The sequence below is a fragment of the Mustelus asterias genome, chromosome 9, assembly GCF_964213995.1.
Source record: "Mustelus asterias chromosome 9, sMusAst1.hap1.1, whole genome shotgun sequence".
NCBI classification, from domain to species: Eukaryota; Metazoa; Chordata; class Chondrichthyes; order Carcharhiniformes; family Triakidae; genus Mustelus; species Mustelus asterias.
The window spans coordinates 38,304,330-38,328,681 of NC_135809.1; the positions used below are offsets into that span (position 1 = coordinate 38,304,330).

Genomic DNA, 24,352 nt, shown 5'->3' on the forward strand with positions numbered 1-24,352 from the left:
GCAGAGTGTAATTGAGCTTCTGTATTTCAATTTAAACAATCTCACCAGTTTGCACAGGAATTAACTTACATTAGATGGCTTTTGGGATTCAATGACACAGGATATATTGTACAAATATACAAAGAGGTGTACTAAAAAATCAGAAATATTGTGCTGTATTGGTAGGTAAGCATAAAAACACATTCAGATTTGTTCAGCACTGTCTCAACAGAGGCAGGCAAATCAACTGGAGTGATTCACAGCATACCTCAGTTTCCTACTGGGAGCATCAGCAATCCAGAAATTAAGCAGTATTTATGGTGATGTCTGCTGAGTTGGTGTTTTGTGCTCAAGTCTCAGAATTGTGGGAGATGGGATTGGATTCAGTACTAACTGGAAATTTCAATTGCTAACTTCACCATGGCCATGCAGTACGTACTATCAAATGGAGGTACCAATAGTAAGGATTCTCGTTGGGTCCAGTGAATCTTTGTTGAATCTACAGCCAGCAATGCATGAACAAATGGGTTAACTCAGCCAGCAGTCTTTTCAAGCTTCCATAAGCTAACAGTTGTTCTTTTACTGCTACACATTCTACTGAGCACACTGCATCATATTTTTATCACTGCATTTGCTTGTTCTTTTGCCAGATCTTTGTCTAGTTTACTAAAAGCGATGCATATGACAGTAGAAAATGTGTAGTTAATTTTCATTTCCATTAAATCGAAATTGTCAGTTTTTTTCTCCCCAGTAAGATGCTGCTGAATCTCTGCCAATACTGCTCAGTAACCAGCCACTCAGGAGTGAAGCTCAGATTGACTCACTTATACTTTCTCTTCGCCCTTCTGAGGAAGTGATTTGCTCAGATTGAGAACTCAGTATGAAACAAATCCCAGGCAAAGATCCAAGTCTTACATTCTGTGCCATACTACTGAGTCCTCCTTTACCTGGAGCAGATTTTCCTGTCCTCATTCATGGAGCAATTGGGTCATCTGTCGCACTGAATATAAGAATCCATACGGGCACAAATTTGACATCCATTTATTTAAACAATCAACATTTTAGTGGGTTCCATTGGGGTCATAGAGTCAAAACAGTACAGCACGGAAACAGGCCCTTCAGCCCAACCAGTCCATGCTGCCTTCCCAGCTAGTCCCAAATTGCCTGCGATTGGCCCATATCCCTCTAATCCTTTCCCATCCATATACTTATTCTAATGCTTTTTAAATGTTGCTATTGAATCTGCCCCAATCACTTTCTCTGGCAGCTCATTCCATATACACACCACTCTCTGCGTGAAGAAGTTGCCCCTCAGGTCCCTTTTAAATCTTTCCCCTCTCACCTTAAATCAATGTTGCCTAGTTTTCAATTCCCCTACCCTAGGAAAAAGATAGTGTGTGTTCATCCTATCTATGCACCTCATGATTTTATACACCTCAATAAGTTCACCCCTCATTCTCCTACGTTCCAAGGAATAAAGCCCTAGTCTGGCCAACCACTCCCTATAACTCAGACCCACTAATCCTGGCAACATCCTCATAAATCTTCTTTGCACTCTTTTCAGTTTATCAATGTTGTTCCTATAATAGGGTGACCAAAATTGTACACAGGATATTTTCCTCCCTTCCTACTTTGCCTGCAATCGTCCAGATGATCAAACAGCCCCAGGTGCAAGAAAATCACATAGAAGATCCACCACCTGTTTTTTACTGTTTGGAAATATGTCAAAAGCACAGAGTGAGATCAAGCACCATGAGAATGCTCGAGCCAGAACTAGCAGCAATAAAGAACAGATTGAACAGATATGCTTGGATAATATACAGGAAATAATGACCGCTGGGTCAACTGGGCAGTAAGATAGATGTGATCAAATTAATATGAAATGGAGGAAAACAAATGAAAGTAAGCAAGGAAAAGTCTAAGGATTAACAGGAAGAAGCCTGCTACCTCTGGGATTACAGCACTGAATTATACTCATGGTTTTGAGGCCAATTGAATTCTTAAATCAGGGACAGCCTTTCAGCAAGAGCATGCTGCCTGATTGTTAACTGACAGTTTGATAAATTACAGAAAATTGCCAGTGCAATATCAGTTGCAACAGATGTTTAACGTGACCTGAGACCACTACAAATTCAATGCTAACTTAAAAAGTCTATCTGCACTACACCGATAATGTTGATGTAATATGGCCCAAAATTTTACTTGGTCAGTAAGTGTGAGTTGCGAGGCGAGGCTGATGGGCCGTAAAATTGCTGTGGTTCGAAGACAGCTAGGAACGTAGAACTTAGGAACAGGAGTAGGCCATTCGGCCCATTGAGTCTGCTCCACCACTCAATACGATCATGGCTGATTTGGTTGTGATCTCAGTTCCACTTTCTTGTCTGGCCCCATAACCCTTGACTCCCTTATCCAACTGAAATCTATCTAAATCAGTCTTAAATTAATTTAAAGATCCAGCCTTCACTACCTTTTAGGGAAGAGAATTCAACACTATCAAGACGCTAAGAGAAAGAAAATTATCCTCAGGGTGAAATTTTCCATTTTGGAGACTAGTTGCAATGGCGGGTGGCAAAATTGACATGTTTCCTACTGGGCGGCAGGGCAGGTTTTCACCCAGATCCTCCTCATTTGAGTTCATTAATTATACATTAGCATGGAGCTTTCAAATCTTGATGGTGATGGCGGGGGGGGGGGGGGGGGGGGGAGGCAGTGATTCATCTGCCCCGCCATTACTTCAAGGAGTTCCTGGCACCATATTAAAACTGTGCCTGCATAACATTTACTCTCCGCAGACCTGGTGTCTGGGAATCTCCTTGAAATGGAAACATTTCAAGCCTGTAGCCTCATGGTGATTTTCCTCCAGGCCATCTAGGAAAGGCGAGAGGTCCTCCTTCCGAGGAATGAGGGCAGGAAGACACCCACCTGACCTCAGTGGCCTGGGGAGGAGTTTGCCAAAGGAGTCAGCACCCATGAGCAACAAAAAGGTCTGCTGATGCAATGGAGGAAGAGAATGAATGATTAAATCTGCTCTGTCACTGTGCGTCTTCAAACTCACACTCGCATAAGGCTATCAGGCTATCTAAAGGTTACAGTCTGCAGAGATCTCACACACTATCAGCATATGGGACATCAGTACTAAATATTTGACCACCACTTTCACATCACATCACATCAGTCCAAAGATGTGCGGGTTAGGTTGATTGGCCAGGTTAAAAATTGCCCCTTAGAGTCCTGGGATGCGTAGGTTAGAGGGATTAGCGGGTAAATATGTGGGGGTAGGGCCTGGGTGGGATTGTGGTCGGTGCAGACTCGATGGGCCGAATGGCCTCCTTCTGCACTGTAGGGTTTCTATGATTTCTTCTATGATCTCATGCAGGATCTTGCATAAATGGCTTCTTCAGCTCTTACTGAGGAGGGTTCAGCACACACAGCTGGTATCCATGCTTCTGAACACATCTTCCATCCATTGAAAGCACAACCTGTCCATCTGTCTTTATGTAGAACAAGACAGCGCACAAGAGAGAGATATCCCAGCCCAGAGGAGGCACCTCAGACTTGTGCAACCTCTCCCACTTCAAAGAGGCGGTGGCGGAGTAGGCCAGACCAGATAAGGAGATTTCCTTCCCTAAAGGACATTAATGAACGAAATGGATTTTTACAAATATTTGGCAGTTTCATGACCACCATTACTGATAATACTTTTTATTCCAGATTTATTTAATTGAATTTAAACTCATCAGTTGCTGTGGTGGGAACTGGACTCCTGAGCATCAGCCTAGTCTCTTGGATTACTAATCCAGTAAAACAACTATATACTACTTTGCCTGTTGAAAGAACAGTAGTTCAGCAAGTCTCCTATACTTCAAACTAGATCAAGGAAAAAGAAAAACATTCCCAAATTATCTTCCATGTGTATTTGATTTTTTCCATTTAAATTTCTTCTTTGTTTTCTGAAAGTACTGACTCAATAGATTCTAATACTCAGCACACTCCACACTTGCAAAGTGCTACTGGGCGGCATGGTAGCTCAGTGGTTAACACTGCTGCTCCATAGCTCCAGGGACCTGGGTTCGAATCCCGGCTCGGGTCACTGTCTGTGTGGAGTTTGCACATTCTCCCTGTGTCTGCATGCGTTTGCTCCGGTTTCCTCCCACAGTCCAAAGGTGTGCGGGTTAGGTTGATTGGCCATTCTAAATTGCCCCTTAGTGTCCCAGGATGCATAGGTTAGAGGGATTGGTGGGTGGATATGGGGATAGGGCCTGGGTGGTATTGTGGTTGGTGCAGACTCGATGGGCCGAATGGCCTCTTTCTGCACTGTAGGATTCTACGTGTTTATATTTGTGACTAGAGCGAGTATTGTGGCAGGTCATCAACTATGGGGAGAAAGATGACTGACCTCAATGTTGTCTTGGCTCGGCATCCAAATATGTATTTTACTGCAAGGGTGCCAGTACTGATCAGGAGTGACAATGTTAGCTGATAGTCTTTGTCCTAGCCCAGGGGTGGCATGGTGGCACAGTGGTTAGCACTGCTGCCTCACAGCGCCAGGGACCCGGGTTCGATTCCCAACTTGGGTCACTGTCTGTGTGGAGTTTGCACATTCTCCCTGTGTCTGCATGGGCTTCCTCTGGGTGCTCCGGTTTCCTCCCACACGTGCTGGTTAGGTGCATTGACCCGAACAGGCGCGGGAATGTGGCAACTAGGGGAATTTCACAGTAACTTCATTGCAGTGTTAATGTAAGCCATACTTGTGACTGATAAATAACTTTAGGGCACTGAGGTCAATTATAGGCTCATAGTCCTGTCTCAGCTGTGTTCAATTACTTCTGATGTGGAGATGCCGGCGTTGGACTGGGGTAAGCACAGTAAGAAGTCTCACAACACCAGGTTAAAGTCCAACAGGTTTATTTGGTAGCAAATACCATAAGCTTTCGGAGCACTGCTCCTTCGTCAAATGGAGTGGATATCAGGCAGCTTCTGTGGAAAGAAAAAAAGAGTGACACCATACTTTGATGCAATTGTAAAGTGAGGTGACTAACTGCATGGTTCACATTAAGCCAAGAAGGCGTGAAAAAGAGGGCACGTTTGTATATATGCATCATTATGATAGTACAATTATCATAATAGTAAGGGCTTTATACTTATTCATACCAACATTTATCTTCATTGTAAGTATTCATTTCTTGAGTGTTTATGACCAGCCCTATGTACAATTTTCAAATGCAGGTATGGTCAAGAGAAAAAGAGTAATGAAAACAAAGAAAATGTGGAGGCATTTTAGAAATAGTCACCGCATCTAGGCGGGAATCACGGTGATATCTAATTTCTCTCTAGCTTTCACTTCCAGAGCTATTGATGGTGGCAGTCTTCCATATTGTAAGACAATGGTTTGCACTATGCTGGTCCACTCTGTGTTGATCCATTCTGTGTTAAGCATCTTCTGATGTGGTGCAGAAGCCCCATCCTGGCATGGTTTTTTGCAGAGGAAGCCAGTGGGTTGAGCAGGTGCATGATTGCTGGCCTCTGTTGACTCTGGGGGGGGGGGGGGGGGGGGGGGGCATTTTACCAAATTGGCTCTAAGTGCCAGGTGCGGTCGTAAATCAGACCCATGCCTGGCAACCGTGCTCCAGCGCCCCCATACGCCTCTTTTCGGCGTGGGTCCAGTGGGCGGGGCCTAGCGCATTTGCATCTGTCGGAGCACCAAACTGGCCCGACAGCACTCAGTGCGCCCGAGCGCGAAAGTCAAAGGCAGCGCTGACAGCACTGCTGTCTGTGCTGCCTTTTACTTTTCCTGGTGGGGGGGCCGGGATGTGACGTCTCTTCCCTGAGGGGCGGGGGGTAGGGGGGGATGTGACGGCTCTTCCCTGGGGGGCGGGGACGTCACACCACCCCCCCCCCCCACCCCCCCTCAGGGAAGAGATGTCAGATCCCCCCCGCCCCCCTCAGGGAAGAGACATCACATCCCCCCCCCTCCCTCAGGGGCAGAGACGTCACATCCCCCCCCCACGCCCCCCCCCCCCCCCCCTCAGGGAAGACGTCACATCCCCCCCACGCCCCCCCCTCAGGGAAGAGACGTCACATTCCCCCCCCTACCCCCCCCTCAGGGAAGAGATGTCACATCCCCCCCCCCTCAGGGAAGAGATGTCACATCCCCCCCCCCAGTGAAGAGACGTCATCCTACCCATCAGGACCCCCGGAGCAAGGCCAGGATCCAGGATCGCGAGATGCTTTCGACGGACACCTGCGATCAATGTAGGTTCGGGGCCCGATCCTGGGGGGGGGGGGAGCTGCTGGCAGGGCCTGTGTCACAGGGTGATCCAACCAGGGGACAGTCTGCGAAGGGTGGTCGGGGGCGATTCGGCAGTTCAGTTGCTGAGTTGAAGCCCTATCGGACTTGAATTCAGCATCACGGTAAATGTGCAGGCACCGATCAGATCGGAGCCTCGTAAAGTGGGAATCCTTGGGTAAGTTGGGCACGGGCTTCATTATGCCAATTTAAATGCATGCAAATGCATTTAAATCGGCCCGCTGGCCGGATCGGTGCCCGGATCCACCGTTGGTAAAGGCGCGATTGGCCTTGGGTCGGGTCTGGACCGCGAGTTAGGCCCGACGCCCAACTTTACCACGATTTCACGCCCGTTTAAAAATCGGGCCCTGGGCCTTCTTCTCGGCCAGCTGAATTTTTCGTTCTGCTCACCTCTTCCAATGCCCTTTGAAACAGTCTTACAGCAGGGATTTAATAATCCCACTGCACATTTTAAAAGGAGTGCTACCCAGTGCATCTGTAATCTGTTCCATACTTCTTAGGGCACTCATTCTTAATTTTCAATTTTCTCGAAGCTCAAAACTCTACACACTAAAACCACATACTATTCATTTTCTAATACATTCATCATCCTTATTCTAAAATTCTAAACCCTAACTACACACGTGGAGAGCTGGATTTGAACCAGGGAGAGATCAGCCATGATCTGATTGAATGGTGGAACAGGCTCGAAGGGCTGGATTTGCCTACTTCTGCTCCTAATTCCTATGTTCCTATTCTACTGTCCCTTATCACCTGATACTTAACTGAACAGAATTGTATGCCTTATCTGCCAAACATTAAGGGAAAATTCAAGCATTAATCTTCTGTTCTTTATGGTAGAGGATTGGAATTGAGAAACCAAAGTGAAAGCCTTAATGTAAGACACCACCCAGCAGAGGCAGACATACAATGCAACACACTGTGCATAGGCACAGGGCCCTGATCAATGGGGGGACCCCGTGCTGGCAGGAGTCTGTGGGAACGATTCAGAGCTTGAAAGCTCTGCATTTGCTATCAGCAGGCAATGCAGCGCACATCAGACTATGATTGGTCAAGTCCCCTTAAGAGCGGGAAAACACTGGTGAACGTTGAAGCGACCAGGAGGGGAAGAGGCAGCAGTCAAGGCGAAGGTGTCTTGTATTTACTTGACTAACTTTTTTGTGAATTGGCGAGAAAAGCCACGAAGGAAGGTTAGCCAGCCAGTTGGGACACGGAAGCAAGCCGTTGTCTGGAGACAACCGTTTTGAAAATCACTGAAAATTTAGGTTTGGACATCAAAAATTGTTGTGGGCAGAGCTTCGATAATGTTGCTATTATGGCAAGAAAATATTCAGGTCTGCAAGCAACACTGAACAATGCAAGCCGTGTATTATTCAACACATATTCCAGTCACTCATTGAATTTAATCTGCAGTGCTGCAGCTGAATCCTGTGCAGGAGGTGGGAAGCTTTTCCCCAGGTCGGTGGTGACGTTCACGAGGGGTCATAGGTTCAAGGTGAAGGGGGGGGGGTTTAACACAGATATCAGAAGGACATATTTTACACAGAGGATGGTGGGGGCCTGGAATGCGCTGCCAGGCAAGGTGGTGGAGGCGGACACACTGGGAACGTTTAAGACTTATCTAGACAGCCATATGAACGGAGTGGGAATGGAGGGATACAAAAGAATGGTCTAGTTTGGACCAGGGAGCGGCACGGGCTTGGAGGGCCGAAGGGCCTGTTCCTGTGCTGTATTGTTCTTTGTTTGAGGTGTACATTTCTTGACTTTGTTCAAAACATGTACACTTTTTTTCAGTTTCCATGCATCTGTGTAATATATTGCAATCACGCTTGGAGCAGGAAAATAGAAAATATTTGACAGTCAATAGAATTTTGGACACCAGAAGGTCCACTCATGCAAGTGCCGTTTTGGCTTTGAAAATTAACTTTGTTGATATAAACGAAACCTTATCAGACATAGCCGCATCAAATTCAGAAAAGCCACCCTATCCTAAGTGAATTCTACCAGGAGGACATAAAAACAAATCTTTCTGAAGATGAAGTGAAATAATTCATTCATTTAATTGATAATGATGAGCTCCATGTTTCGAGTTCACCAGCTGATTTGTATTCTGAAAATATTTTTAACAAATGCATCTGGTGAACGTTCTTTATCTGTATTGAAAAGAGTTAAAAAATATTTATGAAGTACGATGGGTCAGGAATATTTGACAAGTTCAACAATGTTAGTTAATTGAAAGTGCATCTTTACAAGTTTTTACCTACGATGATACAATTGATGATTTTGTGAAGATCATAGAATCATAGAATCCTACAGTGCAGAAGGAGGCTATTTGGCCCATCAAGTCTGCACCGACCACAATCCCACCCAGGCGCTAGCCCCATAACCCCATACATTTACCCCAGCTAGTCCCCCTGACACTAGGGGGCAGTTTTAGCATGGCCAATTCACCTAACCTGCACATCTTTGGACTGTGGGAGGAAACCAGAGCACCTGGAGGAAACCCACACAGACACGGGGAAGAAAAAGTATATGGAAGAAAAGCTATCTAAATTGCTATGCCAACAAAGGATGAAGCAAGAAAATCTTAAAAATCTGTCCCTCTTCCATATTTTCTTGTTAAAAGTCTGTTCTTCAAAATGGACCATTGCTGGTCTGATATAATGGCTGCTGGTCACGTGCAGATAGTTCTAATCACCGTCCCCCATCACTCTCAAGACTGGTCTTCAAAAGGTTCCTTCAAGAACCCTGCAGACAGAGCCATTGATAATGGACTTGGACTCACTGGACATTCCATTCAAAATTTTACAGCAATAAGCTTGATTTTATGAGATGAAGTAAAGAAGTTAACTTTTGAAACTCAATGAGACTGAAATATACTTTGATTTGATTTATTGTCATATGTATTAGTATACAGTGAAAAGTATAGTTTCTTCCGTGCTATACAAAGCATACCATTCATGGAGAAGGAAACAAGAGAGTGCAGAATGTAGTGTTACAGTCATAGCTAGGGTGTAGAGAATGATCAACTTAATGCAAGGTAGATTTATTCCTGATGGCAACAGGGAAGAAGCTGTTCTTGAGTCGATTGGTACGTGACCTCAGACTTTTGTATCTTTTTCCTGACGGAAGAAGGTGGAAGAGAGAATGTCCAGGGTGCATGGGGTCCTTAATTATGCTGGCTGCTTTGCCGAGGCAGCAGAAAGAGTCAATAGATGGGAGGCTGGCAAATGCATCTTGTTGATTGGAGTATTTGATCCTGCACTAGACTGGCTCATTCTTTCCTGAACTGGCCCGTGCTGCAGTGATGTCATTGGCCGATTGTTCCATCTCGTTGCTCATCAGCAAGTTCCATGTTTGCTCACCTCAAGACACGTAGATCGCAATATTGACCATCTTTACTGTCATTCTGACAAGAGGTGAACTTGGATTTCAAGTTAAAAAGCATTAAAGCAGTGATCAACTTATGTATTTTTGTGGCTTGCGCCTTCGCTTTCTGTGGGGTGAGGGTGGACAGGTTGGGTGAGACATGACATCATTGTGAAGAGGGGCATAATGTAAGAGCGGCCCAGAATTGAAGGTGAGCGCGGGACCCCACAAAGTACAAGTCCGTCACTGCTACCGGGTTAAAATAGTGAAAGAAGTTGTAATTAGCTGATTACAAGCTTAGATTTGCTAACCCTTATGGATTGTAGACAGAAGAAAAAACTGACCAGGATAAGGGTTCCAATATTTTGAACTCTTGGAAAATAATGATTTGGAGTGTATCAGGTGCAGATAAGAAATATTTAGAGACACTTTTTCCTGGCCCCACTCCACCCCTCAAGCATTCATTTTCTTGTGTGCAGTGCATTTGTAATGGCGGAGGATCCTACATGCACAAAAACTAAACATCATGGCCTAAATTGTTTTATGCCCTGTCTTTTCCTCACTGCAGTGGCATAAAGTGATTGCCAAAAGGAATTGCTGAATACAACTTTATAACTATAATCATCCCAAGAAATCACTTCTAACAAGTTGTTTTTACATACCAATGTGACAGCTAACGTAGCATTTCTAATAACAAGTCAGAGGCTACAAAGGGAGTATTTTATTAATTAGATTAAGGTGTGGTGATGGGGTTAGGATCTGAAAAAAATTGGAAATATCTTTGTAAGAGATCTCCTCTGTGACGGTGCTATTGTTTGGTTCCTGAGAAAAATAGAGGGAGTAAACATCGTACACTCAGTCTGTTTCGATCATCTGTGCTTTTCATGGCTAGATGAACAAGCATTGAGAAGGGAGTAGCCTGAGGGACAAAAAGAGCTATTTACTAAATCATGGAGCATTCTAGAAACAACATCTCTCTCACTCCAAGGCATTGTGAGTCTAAGAAAATGCAATTTTAATCCATTAACTGTTGGCTACAATGTCTTTGGGTGTTGATATACAAGTGCAAATTACCATTGGTGGTTTTTGATAATTTCCTAATGGATACAGATATTTCCATTTTTGTCAAAATAAACTTCCACACTGTTAGAACCATAGGAACATAGAAAATTACAGCTCAGAAACAGTCCTTTTGGCCCTTGTCTGTGCCGAACCATTTTTTGCCTAGTCCCACTGACCTGCACTTGGACCATATCCCTCCACACCCCTCTCAACCATGAACCTGTCCAAGTTTTTCTTAAATGTGAAAAGTGACACCGCATTTACCACTTTATCCAGCAGCTCATTCCACACTCCCACCACTCTCTGCGTGAAGAAGCCCCCCCTAATATTCCCTTTAAACTTTTCTCCTTTCACCCTTAACCCATGCCTGCTTGCATTCACTCTATCTATACCCATCAAAATCTTATACACCTCTATCAAATCTCCCCTCATTCTTCGACGCTCCAGGGAATAAAGTCCCAACCTTTTCAATCTCTCTCTCTAACTCAGCTTCTCAAGTCCCAGCAACATCCTTGTGAACCTTCTCTGCACTCTTTCAACCTTATTTACATCCTTCCTGTAACTAGGTGACTAAAACTGTACACAATACTCTAAATTTGGCCTCACCAATGCCTTATATAACCTTACCATAACACTCCAACTTTTATACTCGATACTCCGATTTATAAAGGCCAATGTACCAAAGGCACTCTTTACGACCCTATCCACCTGTGACGTCACTTTTAGGGAATTCTGTACCTGTATTCCCAGATCCCTCTGTTCAACTGCACTCTTCAGAGTCCTACCATTTACCCTGTACGTTCTACTTTGGTTTGTCCTTCCAAAGTGCAATATCTCACACTTGTCTGCGTTAAATTCCATTTGCCATTTTTCAGCCCATTTTTCTAGTTGGTCCAAATCCCTCTGCAAACTTTGAAAACCTTCCTCACTGTCCACTACACCTCCAATCTTTGTATCATCAGCAAATTTGCTGATCCAATTTACCACATTATCATCTAGATCATTGATATAGATGACAAACAACAATGGACCCAACACCGATCCCTGTGGCACACCACTAGTCACAGGCCTCCACTCAGAGAAGCAATCCTCCGCAACCACTCTCTGGCTTCTTCCATTGATGTGGAGATGCCAGCGTTGGACTGGGGTAAACACAGTAAGAAGTCTCACAACACCAGGTTAAAGTCCAACAGATTTATTTGGTAGCAAATACCATAAGCTTTCGGAGCACTGCTCCTTCGTCAGATGGAGTGGAAATGTGCTCTCAAACAGTGCACAGACACAGAAATCAAGTTACAGAATACTACCGTGCATTGTTTGAGAGCACATTTCCACTCCATCTGACGAAGGAGCAGTGCTCCGAAAGCTTATGGTATTTGCTACCAAATAAATCTGTTGGACTTTAACCTGGTGTTGTGAGACTTCTTACTGTGTTCTTCCATTGAGCCAGTGTCTAATCCAATTTACTACCTCCCCATGTACACCCAGCGACTGAACCTTCCTAACTAACCTCCCATGAGGGACCTTGTCAAAGGCCTTGCTGAAATCCAGGTAGACAACATCCACCACCTTCCTTTCATCCACTTTCCTGGTAACCTCCTCGAAAAACTCTAATAGATTGGTCAAACATTACCTACCACGCACAAAGCCATGTTGACTCTCCCTAACAAGTCCCTGTCTATCCAAATATTTGTAAATCCTATCCCTTATCACACCTTCCAATAACTTGCCCACCACCGACGTCAAACTTACTGGCCTATAATTTCCCGGATTTCTTTTGGAACCTTTTTTAAACAACGGAACAACATGAGCCACCCTCCAATCATCCGGCACCTCCCCCGTGAATACTGACATTTTAAATGCCAGGGCCCCTGCAAGTTCAACACAAGCTTCCCTCAAGGTCCGTGGGAATACCCTGTCCAGTCCTGGGGATTTATCCACTCTGATGTGCCTCAAGACAGCAAGCACCTCCTCCCCTTTAATCTGTAAAGGTTCCATGACCTCCCTACCTGTTTGCACTATTTCCGTAGACTCCATGCCCGTTTCCTCAGTAAATACGGATGCAAAAAAACCATTTAGTATCTCCCCCATCTCTTTTGGTTCCATACACAGTCTACCACTCTGGTCTTCAAGAGGACCAATTTTATCCCTCACTATCCTTTTGCTCCTAACATACCTATAGAAGCTCTTTGGATTTTCCTTCACTCTGTCTGCCAAAGCAACCTCATGTCTTCTTTTAGCCCTCCTGATCTCCCTCTTAAGTAGCTTCTTGCACTTTTTATACTCCTCGAGCATCTGATCTGTTCCTTGCTGCCTGTACATTTCATACAACTCTCTCTTCCTCTTAATCAGTGTTACAATCTCCCTCGAGAACCAAGGTTCCTTATTCCTATTTACTTTGCCTTTAATCCTGACAGGAACACACAAACTCTGCACTCTCAAAATTTCTCCTTTGAAGGCCTCCCACTTTCCATTTACATCCTTATCAGAGAACAGCCTGTGCCAATCCACTCCCCACTCACATTGTTGAACCTTTAAAGACTTGATTAGCTGTAAGTATTCGCATTCCAACCATTATTCTGTAAATTGAGTTTGTGTCTTTATATGCCCTGTTTGTGAACAGAATTCCCACTCACCTGACGAAGGAGCAGCGCTCCGAAAACTTGTGGCTTTTGCTACCAAATAAACCTGTTGGACTTTAACCTGGTGTTGTTAAACTTCTTGCTGTGCCAATCCACACTTCCCAGATCCCTTCTCATTTCATCAAATCAGTTCTGTTGCTAAATATCATAAGTGTTAAGTAATTATTTCTAAACCAGGATGTGCCAGAGGATTAGTAAATTACTACAAAATTAAAGTACAATATTAATACATGTTAAGGCTATGTTATAAGACTAGATTCAAAATGGGTCAGTAAAATAGCTGAAAATTATGGCATATGCTGTAGTAAATAGAAAGCAGAAACAGGCTCATGGGCTAGATGCAGAGTATATTTTGTCAGTGGGGTCACTGGGATATAAATTCTTGGCAATGGTTGAAGATAAATATGGCAATTTGTCTATCCTATCAGTCAGATGAACTGAATAAGAATGCAGGATAGCAAATTCGCCAAAGAACTAATTGAAATCTATAAATATGCCAGTCATGGATATGCCTTACTTATCAAAACTTGTTTCTTTTTAGTGACTGGAGTTAGAGATTCAGGCATGGTTAGGTCCCATGTATCAAGCCCTGACTGCATGCAATGCATGAACTGCATTTTCCTATCATATTGAAGCGTATTTGTGTTTCATTTTATATAATTTATGCAGATTGTTAGCTGCCTCGGCCCTTAACTCTGGAATTTCCTCACTAAACACTCTGCACTTGCTGAGACCAGCATGGGCACAACCTGGATTTTCGCAGAGTCACGGTGACTCCGTGAAGATTCCAAAACTCCGTGAAGTTCCACCCTATTTCCGTCAGATCCTAATTTCGCTGGTAGGAAAAAGGAGGTCGATGTGATTCACATGAGGGAAACCCGAACTCATCACTGCCATTTGAACTCAGTTCAAGTTCAGACAGACCCCATTCTGGCTACTGCAATGTGCTTAACGCGTAACACAGGAGTCACAATTTTATGGAGTAGATATAAAGGTTTTTGAAGGATGAATGATGTCTGTATAACTGTGATGATATGTTATGATATGATACAAAAAGAAAAGAAAAAACAGGCTGTGTCAGGAAGAGTAACATTTCACTAAGGGCTCTTCATGAATGCTTGGCTGATTTCCAAAAGCTATAAGTATCCCAATCCATGGTCCCTTATACCTCCATGTCAACTCATGTCAACTTACCCAGCATCCACTCTGGGTGGACCTCAGAAGCCATGTGGAGATGAAAACAAATTCTAAAAATCTAATAAAGATTTCATTATACAAACTTTATAGTTCAAAATACTCCCATTCATTTGTTTAAAATCTTAATTGCTTAATCTCCTATTAGAATAAACAAACATCTATTCTGGCTCTGACAAAGAGTCATCTAGACTCGAAAATGCTCCACAGATGCTGTCAGACCTGCTGAGATTTTCCAACATTTTCTGTTTTTGTTTCAGATTGCAGCAACTGCTCCAGCATCAGTAATTTGCTTTTATAAACATCTATTCATATCCAACGGTGGCCACTAGAGTACTGAGTGCTGAGGTGGGGTGGTTAGAAGGGCCACACAAGTAGGTATGGGGTTATAAGTGGTGTGTGGGGGGTCATGACTTGGCATGGTGTAAAGGGCCATGGGTGTGGGGGTGGGGGAAGATGGAAGGGAAGGTTTGAGGGGTGAGGGTCTAAAGTCTTATTACACAACTGGGGGATGAAGTCCCAGAGAACTGAAATGAGCCTCCTACATCAGTCCACCTCGGCACACTATGTCCCAGTGGCTGCCTATGTTCTGCTTCTAGATTCAGCGGGTCTGAATGTATCCTGCATTTACCCCTTGGAACAAAGAACACCCCATTTGAGGCCTTTTTTCTGAGGCAGGTGTGGTGAGCCAGGAAGTTTCCTGATTTGGTATCAAGCTTATGGTCATCCGCCTTAATATCCTTTTATGTGGCCCAGTGTCAAATGTTGTATTGATAACGTTCCTGTGAAGCGCCCCAAATTGTTTTATTATATTAATGGAGCTTCATGAATACAAGTAGTTGTTGGCATTCTAAAATATGGTTTAAAATGGAAATTCCTGCTATTTCATTCGAGAAATTTGCCTTACAGATACTTTTCATTTGCAACAGCTGCAATATGAGCCAGCCTTCATTATGACAGTTGAAGTCAAGTTTGTTATTTAAACTATTAAAAATCATAGGTAACGAAGGATTGGTATATAAAAGGCACATGTTCCAGCTATTCTGGACAGTAGAATAGGTTTCATATGTCACTTAAGCTTAGAGGTTCTTTCTCATGCAATATCAATGTTCAAAACATGGCCTTGAAGTTCAGATGCAAAATTAAGCATAATTTTCTGAACCAGGATTACTGCTGTACATTTTTGGGCTGTAAAATATCTTTGTGTTAACTGCTGAGTACCTCTGGAACTTCTCCAAATCTGCTTGTTGTCTGGGCAATCATCAGGATCAATTGTATCTTACATCTGTCCTTGTCATAGTTATCTCCAGCTGTTATCAGTTGTTGTGCTATCTGATATTTAATGAACTTATGTTAAAAAAAAAAACACAGCCACCTCTGCCCTGCCCTGGTTCTCTTTGGGGAGACAATCAACTCTTACCCTGAATGCTACCTGACATGTTGAGGGTTTCTAAAATGTAATGATTTTACTTCAAATTTCCAGCATACTGCCACATAAAAAGGGTTGACTAGTGAACATGTAATTCCCTCCAGGTGTTATGGATATAATGCTATGGTAACACTGGAAGACTGATTTCACATATCAGATTAATTGAAATATGATCTGCAAATGCAGTGGGACATATTTTTTGTACGGGTCTTGGATTGGGCAGCATATTATTAACGTTCAATCATTCTTGTGTTGCCTGATTTTACAGATTATTAGCTTCATTTACAAAGTATGGGCAATCTTCTTTCCCGAAAAATATTGGTATAATTTTTGCCGTAATATGACAATTGAGCCCCCCTTACTAGCAGGAGTAGCTACCTTAATTTGTGTCATTTTATACAGAACAAAAATGTGATCATTAATAAGCAAATAAAGACCAACAGAATTATATCAAACATGATACAGACATGAAGACTAAATAGTCCTGCTCCACAGCTCTACATTCAGCTAAGTATTTTTGAAGGACTTGCTGTTTTGGTGACGGCCTGACGCAGGCTGCATGCAGGACTGCACAATTTAATATTGCCTTCAAACGGGTATCAGATTCCATATTTGCATAGACAAAAGGTTGAACACTTGTTTAGGCACGGATTAGATATTCCCTGTTGGAATATTTACCAGTTTGACAGGTGGCACACTTCCAGGAGGGGCTTCACCATATTGCAGGTGAGCATGTCACCTTCCGTATTAGACACTTAGGGCCCGATTTTACCATTGCGTCGCGCCTGTTTTCGAGTCCGAAAACTTGGTAAAGTCGGGCGTGAGGCGATTAGCGCGATCCGCACCCACATCCACACAGATGTCCACTTTACCAAGGCCCGAAAATGGCCGCGATCCGAACTGCGCCCAAAATGACCGCAACGGCAATTTAAATGCATTTGCATGCATTTAAATTGAATTAATGGGCTGCCCGCCCAACTTTACCAGCATTTCCCAGTTTACCATCGCGTTCGCCCGTCCAGATTCGGCACGAAACAGACATGCTTGGCAAAGGTCTGTTTTGGGCGCTCCAGCTTCTGAAGAGGTAAGTTCAGAGCTTCCAACGGCTCTCTGACGCACATCGGTGGTGGGGGGCTGGGGGGAGGGAGGCGGGCCAGATTATTCTCTGGTGAAGGGGGAAGGAGGGAGGCCCGATCGTTCTCTGGTGGGGGAGGCCTGATCATTTTTTGGTGGGGGGGAGGCAGAAGATCGCTCTCTGGTGGGTGGGGGAGGGAGGCGGGTCAGATGTATCTCTGGTTGAGGGGGAGGCCCGATCATTCTTTGGTGGGGGGGAGGCCAGATCGCTCTCTGGTGGTGGTGGTTGGGGGGGGGGGGGCGGGGGGGTTAGATGGTTTTCAGGCGGGGGGGAGGTGGGAGGCCAGATTGTTCTCTGGTTTAACCTGGTGTCATGAGACTGCTTACCCGTGGGGGGAGAGGCGGCCAGGTGGATCTCTGGTGGGGGGGCAGGGACAGTGGGGACAGCTGCCACTCTACGGGCGATCGGTGGGGGACAAAGGTGGCAGGGGGTCACAATCGGTCTGGGTAGCAGGGGGGGATGGGTGGATAAGGGGAACAGTTGTGTTGTGGGGGCCACAGCTCCTGCTTTTTGCTCCCGGGCCACTTTATCCGCTTTTTGCGTCCCGGGAGCGATGTGACAGGGGTGCATATTTCAAATTTTTTTCCACAAAGCTCCGATCCTTGCTGCAGTGTTTTAGGTTCGATAAGCCCTGCCCACAGCGCAATTTTCTTTCCAGGCTAAGTGCGTATGGAGGCACCGGAGAGCAATTTTCCAAGTCGGATCTGAATTGCGCCCAGATTCAGCACTTAGAATCAAAATGGTAAAATCAGGCCCTTAGACATCCATTTTATCCCTGTCAAACAGATGCAGTACAAAGTGCTTTGGGCCTATAAGACTGAAGGTGGCATTCTTCAATGAATGCAAAGCATAGGAGCCAGAGTAGGCCATTCAGTTCATTGAGCCTGTTCTGCCATTCAATTAGATCATGGCTGATCATCTACTTCCATGCCATTTTCCCATGCTATCCCCATCCCATATCCTTTGATGTCCATTTATTTATTTCTGTCCTTAACTTGCTCAATGATACAGCTCTCTGGGGTAGGGAATTTCAAAGATTCACCACCGTCTATGTGAAGAAATTCCTCTTCATCTCAGCCTTTAAAGGCCAGCCCCCTGATTGAGAGACTGCAATGCACAGTCTTAGCAAAACTTACAGTTCTACAAAATTGGTGGGGGGAGGCAGGAGGGAAGCCAAATCGCAGGTATGAATTGCGCTGTGGGCGGGGCTTATTGCACCTGAAACACTGCAGCAAGGATTGGAGCTTTGAACTACGCATGCACGGTGGAAAAAATTTTGAAAAATGCGCCCCTGTCACATCGCTCCCGGGCCGCAAAAAGCGGATAAAGCGGCCCGGGATCAAAAAACGGGTGCAATAGCCCCTACAGACATCGCCTTAACCCGACAACATAACTGTCCCCCTTATCCACCCACCCCCCGTTACCCAGACTGATCGCAACCCTCTGCCCCCCATCCCTAGCAAAAGCAAATGTAAAAGAGATGCTGGATCCAATGCTTGGATACATTTTCTATTTTAAGTATATTTTTGAGAGAATGAGTAATTTCAGTCTTATTTTTAAATGACTCATGGGAAAGACATCAAATAAGCAGAGCATGACAACATAGCTATTTTAACCAAGTCATGTGAACACGATTGGAAATAGAAACACATGCATCAATATGATCCTAATTTACCAAATGCTACGATTATGGCTCCAACACAACATAATGTTATCACTCTTCTATTATTACACACTGCGAGGTTGATTTTTTTCGCAATGGAGCCTCAATCACCAAACGGAAATTCAACAGATCAGTGGAAACCCTGAAGAAAAATGCTAATCAGAAAGAGATCAACCTTGTGGCTCTTCACTAAGACACTGCCATAATTTGACGGTTTCTTTTACATCATGGTGTTCAAAATTATGTCATGGTTTTCAAAATTAATCACACCTAACAATTTATAATACACTGGCTTAGCCATATAATTAAGCATTCCATTCACATTGGTTATTGCTGCTCCACGGTGATCCGTTTTACTGCGATGCTTCAGTTCAGTACGCACACTGGTTTTCACTCTACCTTTCTGGATCCTCTCCCCATCCAGAAAATGCAGCTCTCAAATACAAGCTTCTGTAAGCATCACCTGCTCTCAATTCACTCTGAAGCTAGTCCTGGTTTAGACATCACTGGACACTAATGGGCAATGTAGCATGGCCAATCCACCCAACCTGCGCATCTTTGGACTGTCGGAGGAAATCGGAGCACCCAGAGGAAACCAACGCTGACACGGGGAGAATGTACAAACTCCACAGAGACATTCACCTGAGGCCAGAATTGAACACAGGTCCCTGGAGCTGCAAGGCAGCAGTGCTAACCACTGCGCCACAGTGCCACCCTTAAAGAGGCTTGCATTTCTAACATTGATGGATTCCTTTCTTAAATTAAGACAGAGGTACACAGTTACAATTACAGAAATAACAATAACTAATTTTAGATTCTTCACTGTAATGTTGCAAGACATTCTTCTAGAACATCCAGTAATTTTTCTGTAGAGACATTCCTCTTAGTGAAGCAATCGGATGGTTGATTACAAGTATCTTCCCACCTTAGTTTAGAGATTTCTTTCCTCTCCAACATCTGCTTTAAACTGGCTATGCCTATCCTGAGCCTTTTCTTTACACTTTTTGTAGAATGTACTTTATTCCACAAAGATTGGTTATCTATGTAACATTCTATTGGTATTGTTCTTCTAGACCCTTCTTTTCAATCCAGCATTTTCTCCACGACCTTGGACAAATTGAATGCTATATCAACAACAGCAACGAGAACAAGAGATTCAGCAGCTCTTGTGCTCTTCAAAACTCTCCTTATTTTCTTTGTCCCCCAGGGGGGAATTTTTCCCAGTCTCTCCCACAAAGAAATAATCCCCCTGCACTGGAAAATCCATCTCCAAAGTTTGCATACGAGCCATCACTAAAAATGATTTGACTTCATGTTATTGGGATCACCCAAATCTGGGAACTTCAGCATATCATTTACTATTTTTAATTTTTTAAAGTTTTATTCACTCTCAAGATGTCCTCCACCTTGGGAATTTTCATGACAAGACTAAGTTCCAGCACCTCAAAACTTGCATCTGGTCTTGCTTGTGTGCCTAACCAATCAAGCAGTCCGATGAGACTCCTCAGCTGTGCCATTTCACCTTCGATAGCAGCCTCATTGTTCTGTCTGGATCTGTATGGCTAATTGTGATGAAACTGACATTGTCCAAGTAGGACTGCTGATGTAGAACTACATCTGACTCATCCTAATTAACCTTCAAACCCACATAGTTGAAGGCCTCAGAAACTTGACTGCCAATGTTAAATTCCTCCCATTTTGATTAATAACATTTTTTTCAAGTCATTAATGCCTCCCCATAAAAAAAACCAACATGCATCGTAAAGATGCTCAGAAATTTTCTCTTAGCATGCCAATAGAACATGATTGGGTCCGCCTTCAGTTGTGAACACCCTAATTTTAACTGCCTTTACTGAAAAATACCACACTCGAGAAGCATCATTTAACCCACATACATATTTATTTAATTTCCTGAGCTTCCTTTCTTTTCCTGATGCTTCCTCCAGAGTTTTTAAGAATACCTCCTTCTTGTGCAGGTTACCCTGAAGGAAAACTGCTTTGATATCTATAGAGTTTCAAGTGATTAAATAGCTAAAAGAATCTTCAAAATCACCTTTCCAGCAGTGGGTGAGTCTACTCTGATCTCTATATCCCTCATGCATTCCTCAAATCCCCTAGTTACCAATCTAGCCTTGGCCTTATAGGCCCTGTCTGATAGGACCTTTTCTGTACAAATCCATCTGCATAATTAAGCAGGTTGTCCTCTATCATCAATTTTTGAATTCTTTACAGCTCTGTAATTCTTAGTTTAGCCTCTTTTATCGCCCTATCTTCTAATTTATTAGTTACAAACACATCCCATCACAGGGACTTCTATCCTGGTCCTTTGTCCGAGAAGGTTCTTCATTTCCATGCTACACTGTCGCTTCCTTTTTTCTCTTGTTGTGACATCCCTGGGCTATTTCTATCAGATTGTCTATTATAGATCCTTTCAAATGTATGTGATCTATTCCTCCTCCTAAACGTAGCTCCCAAATCAGTACCCTAACTTGAGCTACGTTTTCTTATTCTCCTCTCTGGTATTCCCTGCTGCTAATCTGTGGCCCTCACCTTTTGTTCTTTATCTTGGACATTTAGTCAATTTTTATATTTCCCCGTAGACTTCCCTGCTTGTTCAACTCGCATGGCCTCCCTCCAGTCATCTGAACCTTCTTGCCAGTACACTTGGGAACCTACTTTTGGCAACTGATCCCTGCATGAGATTAGTTTTACAATGTACTTCATGATCATGTATTTCCTGAGCCCTCAAATCCTGTCCCTCTGGCTCCAAATTGTAGAACTGGTGGGTAAGCAAAGAATAAGGTGCCTCATCATCACTCCCTTTGTCCATGTTCTCAGAGTTTGAAAGTTCATAACTCAGCCCTATTAGTTGTGAAGAATGTGCTTTTATAGTCTGATTCTCATATTGTATTATCATTTTCCTGTCACATCCAATAGTTTTTCCTTGACCTCTCCATTTCCTGAGTCATTCTCTCTTATAATAAAAATCAGGTCACCAGAACAGGAATTTCCCCAGGTGGCCTTTGATGTTTTAAAGCTCTCCTAATTATTTCAGCTTTGATAAACGCTTTTCTGCCAGCATATTGCACATTTAAGTGAGTGGCAAAAGTAGAGCTACTAGTCATTACTTCTAGCGCTGGAGGATTGTCATATAGTACTGAAGACAATTTTGGCTGTATACGAATTGGTATGGACTGTATCCCCACTCAACTGTCAGGAGTTTTTCACAAGTACTGTCTATGCCAGTGCCATCTATGACTTGCAGCCTGGTTGATCTGCCAGTATTTAGTGTAACATTTCATCAATTATGGCATGGTTTATTTCACACAAGCCACTGCTGAACAGACTTTCTGCAGTGGTATGCATGACCATAATATTTAAGTTCTCACATATCACTAAACTCTACATTCAAAATTCACCTCCATTATCTATTAAGAATTTTGCTGGTGATCCAAGGCATGTTTCGATCCACTTCTCCATAATTCATCCACTATTGTCCATGTTGTTTAATACTGTAGATATGCGGAACCTGGTTGCCATATCTACAAAATATAATAGATAAATACTCTGCTTCTTGTCCCACACCTTCAGGTCCATGGCTACCACCTCATTAAATTCCAGGCCTAATCGGACACCTACAACCGGGCGCAGTGGTGTCTTCTGATATTTAAAACATATATAATGCTCTGACCTGTTCTACAAAGGATTCATATTCTTTATCTGTAACTCTGGCACCCATCAACAGTAGCTTTAACTTTTGTGATGAGGGATGGGCAAATTGTTTATGCAATTTGCGGGTTAGGTTGATTGGCCATGCTAAAATTGCCCCTTAGTGTCCCAAGATGCGTAGGTTAGAGGTATTAGTGGGTAAAATATGTAGGGATTTGAGGGTAGGGCCTGGGTGGGATTGTGGTCAGTGCAGACTCGATGGGCCGAATGGCCTCTTTCTGTACTGTCGGGTTTCTATGATTACTCTCTTCTGGTTAGCCACACTCTTATCTCCAGAGGTTAACAATACTTCCTGAACTTCTTGATGGGAAACTCCTGGCTTCCTCAACAGAATCCAATAATGTCCAGATCCAGTGAACTGTAAGTTCACCGCTTAGCCAAAGACAAATGCTTTGTCATTCTCCATGTCCAAATGCATCTTTGCTTTTTTAATCAACGACTTACTAGCAATAACAGTATGTCATTCTGAACCACATCAGTGCTAATGAAATGACACATTCCTCCAATTTCATAGAATCCAAACAGTACAGGAGGCGGCTATTCGGCCCATCGAGTCTGTACCGACCACAATACCGCTCAGCCCCTATTCCCGTAACCCCACATATTTATCCTGCTAACCCCCCTGACACTAGGGTCAATATAGCATGGCCAATCAACCTAACCCACACATCTTTGGAATCTGGGAGAAAACTCAAGCACCTGGAGGAAATCCACGTAGCCACGGGGAGAATGTGCAAACTCCACATAGACAATGACCCAAGGCTAGAATTGAACACAAGTCCCTGGCGCTGTGAGGCAGCAGTGCCAACCACTGTGCTACCCCCACATTTCATATGGGAGGATCACTCTCTTTAAAAATGCTAATGTGTTATTGTCCACGAATCGAAAGCAGATCATGATTTCATATTCCTTGACTCTTTTTATCTGCTTTGTCAAGCATTTCCAAATAACAACTTAGCCAATTGACCTCACGCTGTTCAGTTACAGGTACTATCTAGTACAGCACAATTGAATGAATCGGCAACCAAGAAACTCGTGAGCCAACTTAAGTTTTTTGTCACTAGTACAATACTTTCTTGCCTCTCATCTTTATAGTTTTCATCATCAGAACCATGCTTCAAATACTGGATTGCTGATTTTTGGATAATTCCTTATGTAGTGATATTTAGAGTCAAAACAGAAACACCTAGTAATTCTTCCCCTTGTATTTCTGGGATTAATTTACTGTTGTCTATCACCCCAATCTTGTTTTCGCCTTGATCCATAAATCTATTAAAAGTACAACCCACCTTAGGATGTCTTCAAGCAATTCCTTCTCATACAAGTCCCTGCGATTAAGCCTCCCCTTGATTTTGAGGGTCAGTAGTCATGGAGTCCTCCATTCTCTTACCAAGAATTTTCAACATCTCACCAAAATAGCCAGAAATGATTGTTTCCCCAAAAATATTTTTAGAGCAGTGGTCATTTGTTCAAAAAGAGGGTACACAGTACGAAATTAAACACCTGTCAAAACCAAATGTCTGACCATGTGATATTTTTGTGCAGTCTAATAATTTGAACACAAGTACAGATTCCAGAATTTCTAGATCAAATTTCTTCACTCTTCTGTGTAACCTCTCATCCATGACATATTCTTCTATGGACTGATTGTCCACCTTCTTAAATTGATCAAATATTGACCATGCCTTGTAGGCTTCTAACAATGCATCTTTTTGTAAATTCCATCCATAAATTGAAGTATCATAGAAACCCTACAGTGCAGAAAGAGGCCATTTGGCCCATCGAGTCTGCATCGATCACAATTCAACCCAGGCCCTACCCCCATATCCCTACGTATTTTACC

The 24,352-nt window shown here is 43.5% G+C and overlaps 1 protein-coding gene across 1 annotated transcript in view; it reads right to left on the reverse strand.

Annotated features, from left to right (window-relative positions):
- Nucleotides 1-4,869: 4,869 nt before the first annotated feature.
- Nucleotides 4,870-24,352, reverse strand: part of itfg2 (integrin alpha FG-GAP repeat containing 2) — an 83,082-nt gene continuing 63,599 nt past the window's right edge. Inside the window, exon 13 of the transcript XR_013498734.1 lies at nt 4,870-4,956. The gene's annotated coding sequence lies outside the window, so the exon portion shown is untranslated. The remainder of the gene's footprint in view (nt 4,957-24,352) is intronic.